At 33.3% G+C, this 13,353-nt stretch overlaps 1 protein-coding gene and 1 pseudogene across 3 annotated transcripts in view; one reads left to right on the forward strand and one right to left on the reverse strand.

The window, feature by feature from the left end:
- METTL15 (methyltransferase 15, mitochondrial 12S rRNA N4-cytidine) overlaps window positions 1-13,353 on the forward strand; it is a 235,173-nt gene that overhangs the window by 101,686 nt on the left and 120,134 nt on the right. The window lies entirely within an intron of this gene.
- On the reverse strand, window positions 1,676-2,783 carry LOC308634854 (growth arrest-specific protein 7-like; annotated as a pseudogene). The gene has a single exon. The product of its transcript is annotated as a growth arrest-specific protein 7-like (transcript).

A 13,353-nucleotide genomic window follows, 5' to 3' on the forward strand; every position in this document is an offset into this window, starting at 1 on the left:
AAGCAGTCTGGAAAGCAGTATGGAAATTCCTGAAAAAACTTGGAATAGAACCACCTTATGTTTCAACTATCCTACTTCTCAGTATATATCTAAAGATTTTAAAACAGCATACTACAGTGATCTGGCCATGTCAATGTTTACAGCAAGACATTTGATAATAGCCAATCTATGTAACAAACCTAACTGCCCTTCAACAAACAAATGGGTAAAGAAAATGTTGTATGTATACACAATGCAGTATTATTCAGGTGTAAAGAAGAATGACTTTGTCACTTTTGTCAGTAATGATGGATAGAATTGGAGACTTATAATGCTAAGTGAAATAAGCCAGCCTTGAAAAGTCAGAGGACTAAAGTTTTCTTTGATATACAGAAGCTCATTCAAAATAAGGGGGTAGAAGATAAAAATGAATGGAAAAAAGATCAGTGGATTAGACAAAGAGGAATGGAAGGAAGGAGGGGTAGGTTGGATATGGAAATAAAGTGAATGAATCTGACTTAACTTTTATATGTAGATATATGAATATACTAGAGTGAATCTCACAATCATCTACATCCACAAGATATATACATATATATACATATATGTATGGTATGTATATGTAAATAGCAGAAAGGGTACAAGGGTAGGGAAAGTTGAAGTATTGGTTCTCAATTAGAACAAATTATATTCCATGCTTTTATAATTATCTCAAAATGAATATTACTGTTATATATAACTAAAAAGAACCAATAAAAAATAAATACTGCTGAGCATGGTGGGGCATGCCTGTAAACCCAGTGGCTCAGCAGGCTAAGGCAGCAGGATCCCAAGTTTAAAGCCAGTCTCAGCAAGTGATGCACTAAGCAACTCAGTGAGACCTCTGTCTCTAAATAAAATACAAAATAGTGCTGGGGATGTGGCTCATAGGTTGGGTGTCCCTGAGTTCAATCCCTGATACCCCTACATTAAATAAATAAATAGATAGATAGATAGACAGACAAATAAATAAATAGATTCTGGTTATAAAATGGAAGATATAATGCATCCACAAATAATATTAGGACAAATAACTCTTCATCAAAAAAAGTTTTTGTTTGGCAGGTGTGATGACATACACCAGGAAATCAAGGCCTGCCTGGGCAACATGTAAAAACCTCTTTAGAGAAAAAACAAAAAATTAAGTATTTTTACGTGTTACTTCCCCAAAATTTAAAGAAATCAGCAGAGTATATAAGTCAGTGAAAAAAATCTGTAGAACTCAAACAGAGCTCATATAAAGCAACATATTTGTTTTCTCTGAATTCTTTCTGAAATTCAAAGCCAAACTTAGAGTGATTTATCCTTTTGTCAGAAAAGCTATCAGTATAGAAGTTTCTAAATTGTGAATTATCTTTTTTTTTTTTTCCAGCCTCAGTTTGTTCTCAGAGCAACAAGCACGGCATGGGGTTTGCGGGGCTTCAGTCTTGGAGACAAGGGCGGGGTTGCAGGTCTGTCTTCTTGGCCTGGGAATATTTGGGATTCCCCAGCTGAGCCATCCAGATCACCCTTCTGGAATTGCCAGCTCTCTCCTCTCTCCTCAGTGGACAGGAGAGTGGGTGGGAGGGCAGCTTCACCTAGTGGGAGCCACCACTCCCTCTCCACGGGACCCCCAGCCCCTTTCCTGGGCAGGACCCCTGGGGCCGCACAGGCGTGTCTAGATCTCCATGTCCACTGGGCGAATGTTGCCCGTTTTGTGCTCTCTGACCCACAGCTCTGTCTTTGGCCGGGTCCACTTTTCGAAGCAGTTGGTCCACAGGCTCGCCTGTGCTTTGGTTGAACATGTCTGTCTCATGCCGCAGCTGTGTGTACTGACACAGATGTTGCTGGATCATCTCCACCCTCTCCACCTCCAGCCGCTCCAGCTCCAAAGTGGTGGTCACCATCTCTTCAAACCACTTGGACTGGGCCTGATTGTAGAGGTCCACACAGCGCATGAGGTCATCACCAGCCTGTGTGGACTTTCTCTGTGCCTTCTTGATGTCCTCCTCTGTCTTGTTGCTCAGCTTGATCTCCAGCTGCTGGGTCTTCATCTCCAGGTCTCTCTGCCGCTCTGTGAGGGCTTTCCGGGCCTTCTCCACCGACGCGTAGCGGCTGGCGAGCTGCTTGCGGAGGTCAGCGATATGGTGGTCACACTTTTTCATGTCTTTCTTGAAGTTCTCACGAAAGTTCATTAGGGGCTTCTCTACCTCGCTGTGAAGCTTGGTGGAGAACTTGAGATGAACCTCTGCTTCATCTGCCAGACTCTTCTTCACCTGGGCCCAGGCTTCTCCCAAGGAGCCTTCCTCCTGTGCAGCCAAGGAGTTCTGAGAGAGCTTAGCCAAGTTCTTTGCATATTCCTCTTCAATCTTTATCCTCTCTCGGACGAATTCAGACATTTCTTTCTGCATTTGTTTGCCCTTCAGTTGCTTTTGGAGCAGCAGTTTGAACCCAGCCACCGTGCCATTTCCTTGGGGATCCTTCTTATCAGCCCAGAAGTAGTCACAGTAGCTCCACTCGGTTGGCTTTAACAGTTGCTGTTCAGGCATGGTGTCTGGGTGAGGGAATGTCACGCAATTTATCATCTTCTCTGTGGGGTCAACTTTATTTTCAAGATTAAATATTTTGTCTTTATTGCCTGAGGTTCTATCTTCCAAATGGTCTTGTCTGTGGGTGATACTTTCCATTGAACTTTTAAGTTGGTTTAGTGATTCCTTCCCTTCAATGATTTCTTCTTTGTTTCTTCTCAGGACCTCTAATATATCTTTACAGAAGTGATCTTTCATCTCCTGAAGAGATTGTTATTTTAGTGCAAAACTCCTGTGCCTGCTCTCTTATATAATTCTTTAAGTCGTAGAACATTTTTACTAAATACATCCAGAACTCCTTCTCTGACATTTCTTCGATAGATTCTCTTATGGGAGTAGCTTGGTTTGTTTGGAGCACTTTATTCCCTTGTTTTTTCATTTTGTTTGTGCATCTTCCCATCTAGCCGTGTGGTTCTGAGGCAGGATAGTTTCTACACTGTCGATTTGAAGTGTCCCTGAAGGTTTCCAGAAACTCACAGATCCAGGCTCCGGGATTCTGCAAGCTCTGCCACACTGCAGGACCCAGAAGGCTCACCGACCGAGGACAGTGAATTATCTTAATGAGTAATCTGTGATGAAAAAGTTTTAATTAGGAATTAAAATCTATATGCTATATTGTATGAAAACTATATGACCATGGAAAAATTTAATCCGAGACCAAAGGTAGAAAGTTGAATTTCACTCTTGTATCCCAGACACTTTGCATATCTAATGAATAAGACTATATGTCCAAATGAAATTATAAATTAAATGCATAGGCTTTTCATTGAAAAAATCACAGGTTTTGTAGTTTGTCTGACATGAGTCCCTGAAACCTATCATTTGACCATAGGCTATTTCTTTTCTCCCCCAAATAATATGAGAATGTTATTTAACAACATGGGACATTTAAAAAAAAAATTTAAGATATTTCTCGGTTTTCTGCAGTGTAATTTAGATGTGTTTTCTTCAAGATCTTGTTTTACCTTTCAAGATAACCTTAACTTACAGGTTAGCAGGTATAAATTTTTTTTGTACCTAACAAAAACCTTCAGGCTGTACACGCCTTTTTTAATTGTGCAGATGTGGAAACTATTAGTGGCACAGATAAAATGCTTTGCTAAAAAGCACACATGACTTAATGGGGACCAACTTGTAGTATATGAAGACTTTTTTACTTCACTGAAAATATTATTCCTTTGCCAAACAAAATAAGTTAGGTAAAGGACAACAAAATAAGTAAAGAAATAAACTAGGAAGAAGGATCAGATAAAAGTTGGCACCAATAAAAATGAAAATAAAAACAACAAAAAAATTAATGTTGAAAAATTAAGAAAATCATAAGAGATCCCTCTGCAAAATTGTAAAATCCACCTTGAGCCTGATAATTTGAACAAAATGTATGATTACAAGTAAGAGAAAAGACCACCAGAGACCTTAGATAAGCTAATCATTATCAGAATTGTTGACTTATAGAACTTACAGGAAAAGAATATCCTATCAAATTTAGATTATTATAACTGACTCAATTAGTATAAAACTTGAAAAGGTCATTACTATAAAAGACCTTAGAAAGGTAAATAATGCATCCTGACCAAAGTGGCTTACAATTATCTTTTAAAAAATTAGGAGATAATAATTTTTTTTCACTGGTCCTGAAAGTGGATAAATATTGAAGGTTTATTTCCAGTTCATTTTATTCATCCAGCATAGTTTAATACCAAATTCTGATAGAAAGAGGAATCATAATGGCAATTATCAAGAATACAAGAAACAATGTGTTGGCGAAGATGTAGTGAAAAAGGTACACTCATACATTGCTACTGGGACCTCAAATTGGTACAACCATTATAGAAAGCGGTATGGAGATTCCTCAGAAGACTTTGAATGGAACCACCATTTGACCCAGTTATTCCACTCCTTGGTTTACACCCAAAGGACTTAAAATTAGCATACTACAGTGATGCAATCACATCAATGTTATAGCAGCTCAATTCACAAAAAGCTAAATTTTGATGTCCTTCAACAGATCAATGGATGAAAATGTGGTACATATACACAATGGAATATTACTCAGTCTTAAAGAAGAACAAAATTATGGCATTTGTAGGTAAATGGATAGAGCTGGAGAATATTATGCTAAGTGAAATAAGCCAAATCCCCCAAAACAAAAGCCAAATGTTTTCTCTGATAATTGGATGCTGATCCATAATGGGGTGGTAGGGTGGGGAAGAATGAAGGAACTTTGTATTGTGCAGACGGAATGAGGGAAAGGGAGAGGTTGTAGGGATGGAATGAATGGTGGAATGAGATGGACATTACTACCCTATATACATGTCTGATAACACTACCAGTGTGTTCAGCCAGAAGAAAAAGTTGTGATCCATTTGTGTACAATCTGTCAAAATGCATTCTGCTGTCATGTGTAACTAATTAGAACAAATTAAAGAATAAAATTTTAAAAAAGAAAAAAGTTTAACCTCACTGAAGTATATAAATGAAAAAATTGAAAAGGAAATACTAGTATATCTAATTCACACATTATTTAATTAAAAAATAATACCTATAATACCTATGGCTTAATGAAGTTTATTTCAGGAAAACAGGAATGATTCCATTTCTATGTAAGGTTCTTTCTAATCAATGATAGGTTGATAATCATGATAATAATCACCTAGCTCTTTCTATTAAAAATTTCTAAGAACATAAGGAAACTATTTAAATGTAAAATATCATCTTAACTAAGAACAAACAACAATTATTTTTCTAAAACTTAAAATGCTATTAAATACTATTTAATTAAAAATTCAGGTATAAGTAGATTTAACTTCTTTAGGTATTAGTATTCAATATTATTGGAATGTCTGACTATTGTAATTAAGAAAATATGAAATGGTAAAAATATCCTCTTTATTTTAATGATTTGATTGAATAGTTAAATACCCAAAAGTCTTATCAAATTAGGCCAGGCCTGGCACACGCCTGTAATCCCAGTGGCTCAGAAGGCTGAGCCAGGAGGATCACAAGTTCGAGTCTAAGCCTCAGCAACTTTGAAAGACCCTAAGCAACTTGATGAGACTCTGTCAAAATAAAAAACAAAATGGACTAGGATGTGGCTCAGTGTGAAGTGCCTCTCAGTTTAATCCCCAGTACCAAAAAAAAAAAAAAAAAAAGGATTCATAAAATTAGTGAGATGATATAATAAACAATATTTACTCCATTCATATGGAAATATCTAGAAAGGGAAATGGGAGAAAAATTCTTCATGTACCTAAAACTACATAAAACATAACTAATAATAGATTTAATAATAGAGGGCAGAGTTCCAAATGAAAGGAAAAGTACATAACTTAATGAAGAACATAAAACAAGATCTCAACAAAAGTTAAGACATTTGTTTGGATGTAGAATTAATTTTATTTTAAAAAGTCAATTCTCCCCAAATTTATGTACATATGTAATGCACTTCTAGGAAACAATTTATATCATCTTACCTGACATTTGTTTATTAAGTTTACAGGGGACAAAAGTGACAAGATGTTTCTGAATTAAAAAAAGAGAGAGAGGAAACTTGCCTTATCAGATGTCAGATAATTCTGTAAAATCTGTATAAAGAAATCAATATGTTATTGGCATTAGAATAGGGAAGTAGATTAGTGAAGAAAGAATCCAGAAGTAGAGTCTGCTAAATAAAGAAATTTAGTAGAATACAAAAGATAATTTAATTCATTGAGTGAATAGTGTTATTCAATAATTCATACTGGTGTGGTTCCTGTCAGACATGCAAAAAAATAAAACTGACCTTTATTTTAAATTAAATTCCCAAATTATTTTCAGATGGAGTTAAAATATATGAAAATTTTCAAACAAAATTCCTATCGAGAAACAGAAGGTCTGGGGATGGTTAACACCTGTAGTTATAGTAATTATGGGGGCTAAGGCAGGAGGATTGCAAATTTGATGCTAACCTGGGCAGTTTAGCAAATCCTGTCTCAAAATGAAATTTTAAAACTGGTTGGGGATATAGTTCAGAGGTAGAATCCCCCCTCCTGCACAGGTTCAATCCCAAATACCCCACATGCAAACACCTTCCACACCTAACTGAGGAGACTATATACATAATCAATGGTAGGAACTTCCATAATCAAGATTGGAAATCATAAATCTATAAATAATAGAAATATCTGATTTGAAAAATTCTTTAAAATGGTAAAAATAGTATGGTAGTTTTCAGTCAACTTGGAAAAGAAAAATGAGTAATATAGAAGGATTATTAAAATAGAATGATTTATATCATATAGCATGAATTCTTACAAAATTGATAAGATCACAAAATCTAATATTAAAAATGGACAAAATATTTTTGTCCATAAAAGTGTGATTCATAGAAGAGTTGATAAAGTACTCCAATGCAGCAGTTAAGAAGAGAAATAGAATTAAAATAATAATGGTATTATATCCTGGAAAAACATAACATTGCTAATGAAGATATGAGAGAAAAGGATACCTGTTCATTTTTAGTAAATATTTTTAATGTTAAAAGTACATGATATGCTTAGAACCTGTCTTATCTCAATGAAAGAATCAATGTCTAAACAAAACCTCACTACAAACTTTGTGTAAGCATTATTTATATATGTAATTATGCAGAACTTGAAGAAGATAGTGTTACTAGTTCAGGGAGGTCCAGGGAAAGGAAATAAAGCTTCTTTTAAAAAAAATTCTTATTTGTTATACATGATGGGAGAATGCAATTCATTTCATATTACACATATAGAGCATAATTTTTCAAGAAACTGGTTGTACACTAAGTATTTGCGCAACATTCATGTCTTATATGTGTACTTAGGGTAATGATGTCTACCTCATTCCACCATCATTCTTCCCCCTTGACCCCTCTTTTCCCCTTCCTCCCCTTTGCCCTATCTAAAGTTCTTCCATTTCTCCAATGTTCACCCTAATCACCTTATGTGGCTATATCCTCATATCAAAGAAACCTTTGGGCTTTGGTTTTTTTGGGATTGTCCTGCCTCACTTACCATTATATTCTCCAGTTTCATCTGTTTACCTGCAAATGCCATGATTTTATTATCTTCTAATGCTGAGTAGTGTTCCATTGTGTATATATACCAAAGTTTCCCTATTCATTTACCTACTGAAGGACATCAGGGTTGGTTCCATAATTTAGCTACTGTGAATTGTGCTGCAATAAAGATTGATATGGCTGTGCCCTGTAGTATACTGTTTTTAAGTCCTTTGGGTATCCACTGAGGAGAGGGATAGCTGGGTCAAATGGTGGTTTCATTTCCAGTTTTCCAAGGATTCTCCATACTGCTGCTTTCCAGATTGGCTGCATCAATTTGTAGTCCCATCACCAATGTATCAGTGTGCCTATATATATCATATATTTGTTGATTGATTGTATATCCTCTTCTGAGAAGTGTCTGTTCAGGTCCTTAGCCCTTTTATTGATTGGGTTATTTGTTTTTTGTTTTTTGTTTTTTTTTTGGTGATTAGGTTTTGAGTTCTTTATATACCCTACAGATTAGTAGTCTGTCTGATGTGTAGGGGTAAAGATTTGCTCCCAAGATGTAGGCTCTCTATTCACCTCACATATTGTTTCTTTTGCTGAGAAGAATCTTTTTAGTTTGAGTCCATCCCAATTATTGATTCTTGATTTTAATTCTTACACCACAGGAGTCTTATTAAGGAATTTGGGGCCTTATTAAGGAAGTTGGGGCCCATATGATAAAGAGTAGGGCCTACTTTTTCTTCTATTAGATGCAGGGTCTCTGGTTTTATTTGTAAGTCCTTGATCCATTTTGAGTTTAGTTTTGTGCATGGTGAGAGATAGGGGTTTAATTTTCTTTTTTCTTTTCTTTTCTTTTTTTTTTTTTTTGCGTATAGATTTCCAGTTTTCCAGCACCATTTGTTGAAGAGGCTATCTTTTCTCCAATGCATGTTCTTGGCACCTTTGTCTAATATAAGATAATTGTAGTTTTGTGGGTCAGTCTCTGTGTCCTCTATTCTGTACTATTGGTCTACCAGTCTGTTTTGGTGCCACTACCATGCTGTTTTTGTTAATTTTGCTCTGTAGTATAGTTTAAGGTCTGGTATAGTGATGCCACCTCCACCTGCTTTACTTTTCCTGCTAAGAATTGCTTTAGCTATTCTTGGTCTCTAATTTTTCCAGATGAATTTCATGATTGCTTTTTCTATTTTTATGAGGAATGTCATTGGGATTTTGGTTGGGATTGCATTAAATCTGTTTAGTGCTTTTGGTAGAATGGGTCTTTTGACAATATTAATTTTAATTTTGCCTATCCAAGAGCAATGTATATGTTTCCATTTTCTAAGATCTTTAAATTCTTTCTTTAGCATTCGGTAATCTCCTTGTAGAGATATTTCACCTCTTTTGTTTAGTTGATTGCCAAGTATTTTATTTTATTGGTATTTTTTTTTTGGGGGGTGGTTTTTCTGGTTTCACTTTCAGCGGATTTGTCACTGATATACAGAAATGCCTTTAATTTATGGGTGTTGATTTTATATCCAGGTACTTCACTGAGTTCATTTATTAGTTTTAGGAGATTTCTGGCGGCATGTTTTGGGTCTTCTAGGTATGGATCAGTACATGTGCAAATAGTGATAATTTGAGTTTTTCTTTCCATGATAATATCCCTTTAATTTCTTTCATCTGTTGGATTGCTCTGGCTAGAGTTTCAAGAACTATGTTATATAGAAGGGGTGATAAAGGGCATCCCTGTCTTGTTCCAGTCTTTAGAGGGAATGCTTTCAATTTTTCTCCATTTAGAATGATGTTGGCCTGGGGCTTAGCATTGATAGCCTTTACAATGTTGAAGTATGTTACTGTTATCCTTAGTTTTTCAATCATTTTGAACATGAAGGGATGCTGTATTTTATTAAATGCTTTCTTGGCATCTATTGAGATGGTGATATGATTTTTATCTTTGAGTCTGTTGATGTGAGGAATTACATTTATTGATTTCCCTATGTTGAACCAACTTTGCATTTCTGGAATGAATCTTCTTGATCATGATATACTATCTTTTTGATATGTTTTTGTATTTGATTTGCCAGAATTTTATTGAGAAATTTTGCATCTATATTCATTGGAGCTATTTGATCTGAAGTTTTCTTTCTTTGATGTGTCTTTGTCTGGTTTTGGAGTCAGGGTGATATTGGCCTTATAGAATGTGTTTGGAAGTGTTTCCTCTTTTTCTATTTCATTAAATAGTTTGAGAAGTATTGGTGTTAGTTTTTCTTTAAAGGTCTTATATAACTTGGCTGCGTATCCATCCGGTCCTTGGCTTTTCTTGGTTGGTAGTCTTCTGATGGTGTCCTCTATTTTCTTGCTTGAAATTGATCTAAATTGTTTATAACATCCTGATTTAGTTGAGGTATGTCATATGCCTCTACAAATTTGTCAATTCCTTCGATATTTTCTATTTTATGGGAGTACAAATTTTCAAAATAATTTTACTTATTTTCTGTGTTTCTGTAGTGTGTGTCATAATATTTCCTTTTTCATCATGGATGTTAGTAATTTGAGTTTTCTCTTCTCTTCTCTTTGTTAGCATGGCTAATGGTTTATCAATTTTATTTATTTTTTTCAAAGAACCAACTTTTTTTTTCTGTCAGTTTTCTCAATTGTTACTTTTAGTTTAGTTTCATTGATTTTAGCTCTGATTTTAATTATTTCCTGTCTTCTACTGTTTTGGGGGTTGATTTGTTCTTCTCTTTCTAGGGTTTTAAGATGTAATGTTAGGTCATTTATTTGCTGACTTTTTCTTCTTTGAAGAAATGAACTTTCCTATTAGAACTGCCTTCATAGTGTCCCAGAGATTTCCATATGTTGTATCAGTGTTCTCATTTACCTCTAAGAATTTTTTAATCTCCTCCTTGATATCTTTTGGAACTCATTGTTCATTCAACAGCATGGCCATTTTGTGTGGAATTGTAGTAATTTCCTCTTTTCATTTGTTTGTTCTCTTCTTAGTGTAAAACAGGGATTTAGGGATAGGGATATATAGCTCAGTTGATTGAGTGCTGGACTCGCATGCACACGGCCTTGGATTCAATTCCCAGAATCACAAAAATAAATAAGTAAGTAAATAAATAAATAAATATTCATCCTTTAAAAAAAAAACCCAGTAGTTTATTCTAAAAATTTCATGTTCTTTATTTTGTCAAATATCAGTCAAAAAAACCAAACTAATATTTTCACAGAAAAAAATAGCAATTGATGGGAAGGAAGATTAAGTTTTTGGTTAACCCATTTTAACTTTTTCAGAAAAGATAAAGAATTGTTTAAAAACAAATTTTACCTCATTGCCTTTGAAGATTACACAGAAGGAAATACATTTAAATTGGAGTATATGGTTGTTGGTTGATGTTGAATTTAATGGAAGATGAATGTTGGAAGACAATTTGTAAAAAACACATTTTTTTTTATTCTGCCTTGAGTGACAATATGTTTGCTATATACCATGTTTGAGCAAACAGACATGTACAAAGATAAAAATAAAATAATAACTGATTCCATTATTTCACTAAAATTTAAGCAGATTATACCAATCTAATAAGCTGTAATCCTGAACAGTTTAAGAAGATATGTTCACTGGGGTAAATTTATAATATAAAATATAAAGAAAAAGTAAAGACACCCATAATTCTACCATGTTAGATATTCTAATCAGCATTGATGATTTTGTATATTTATTTATGCTGTAATTGTCAGTATATCATTGTATATATATTGCTTTGAACTTTCTTAAAAGTCATTTTTATCATTTATATAAATATATAATTAAGATAGATATGTTTTTGTTTATATTTTCATTCAGAAATCTCTTATTTCTTTTTATCTTTTCTTGTATTTTATGCTTCCCTATTTTTTTTACGTAATTGAAATTATAAATGCAGAAACATACTGAAAAGAAAATTAAAATAAATCGTAGTATGGCTACCAACGTTAGTAATTTGGTTTATTTCTTTTTGATCACTTTGATTTTACATATTTATTTCAAAATTGGTTCATTTCTTTTTGATCACTTTGATTTTATATATTTATTTCAAATTTGATTCTATTTATACTTCAGCAGATTCTTATGTCACCAAATTATCTAAAAACACATAATTTTATTGGTTATAGAACATTTCCATCATGTAATTATAATGTTAGAAATTCTGATGTAGTCATCCATATTCACATTATTGGTATTTTCAATTTTTCTGTGCTATACTAATTTATATATGATATCTATAAACAACAGATATCAGATGAAAGTTGTGTATGCAAACGTGAGTATTTTTTTTAGAGGATAATTATATCAGGATATACTTGTTCTTCCTGTGTTACCTTGTTTTATATTTTCTTATTTCTGCTTTATTGAAATTTTTTTGACTTTTAAAATTTATGTCATATATACACACATTTGCTTTCACTTTTTTTAGTGATTTTAGTGACACCTTTTGTGTTTTAATTTATTATAGAGTGACTAGTATTTTTTAAATTTTATTTATTTATTTATTTTAGAGCTTTATGGTTATATATAGTAGTTGGGTTTATCCCGATGAACTCATAAATGCATGGAAATCTAGAAAACTTTTAAACTTTTATAGTAAGAATGCAGAATCAAATAAGTTATTCAGTCAAACTCCTGTAAGGTGAAAATTAATACTCCTTCATTTTTTCAATTTTTTTCACCCTACTTCTTGACTTTTAAAATATCATCTTGGGTTTTAGATATTAATGTGTACCCTTATGAAAATTATTAGTTACCATTTTCACTTGATTATGGTGAATGATCTAATCATTGTATTCTTTAATTCAGTTTGATGGCATTTTATTGAAAATCTATGCTTCAATATCATCAAGAATGTTGGCCTGTAATTCTGTTTTCTAGTAATGTCATTGTTTGGTATCAGGGTAATGCTAGTCTCATAAAAAGAGTTTGAAAGTATTTCCTCCTCTCTGATTTTTCTAGAAAATTTTGTTGAAATGTGTTATTAGTTCTTCAGACTCTGCACTGTCAGTCTATTGAAATTTTCTGTTTCTTCTTGACTCAATCTTGGTAGAATGTATGTGTTTAGAAATTCATCCATTGCTTCAGGCTATCCAATTTGAGATAATGTAATTGTTTATAATAGCCTTATGATTTGTTTGCATTCCTTTTATGCCAGTCGTAATGTCTGCTTCACTCATTATAGTATTTATGTCTTTTCTGTTTTTTTTTTTTTTTTAGGCTAGCTAAGTCCGTCAATTTTATATTCTAAAAACCCAACTCTTAATTTCAATTATAATTTGTATTCTCTTTCTTGTCTCTTTAATACATTTGTGCTTGGATCTTTATTATTCTCTTCCTCTGCTAAGTTGTACTTAGTTTTCTTTTAATTTATTTCCTTGCAATGTAATGCTGTTTATTTATGATTGTTCTCTAAATATAGATATTGATTGCTATAAACTTTCCTCTGGGAACTTCTTTTGCTACATCTTATAAGTTTTGGTGTGTGTGTTCTCACAAACAAAAAACTTGACTCAAGATAATTTTTGGTTTCCCCTTTAATTTTTTCACTGACCTATTGAATTTTTAGTAGTATGTTGTTTAATTCTATGTATTAGTGAATGTATTAAAATTTCTCCTAGTATTAGCTTTTAGTTTTTTACTGTTTTGGTCAATAAAGATGCTTAATATGATTTTCAACTTATTAAATTTGCTTAGACTTGTCTTTTGGTCTAACATATGATCTGTTCTTGAAAAATGTTCTG

This window comes from Spermophilus citellus (assembly GCF_964194105.1).
Source record: "Spermophilus citellus genome assembly, chromosome: 2".
Classification (NCBI taxonomy): Eukaryota; Metazoa; Chordata; class Mammalia; order Rodentia; family Sciuridae; genus Spermophilus; species Spermophilus citellus.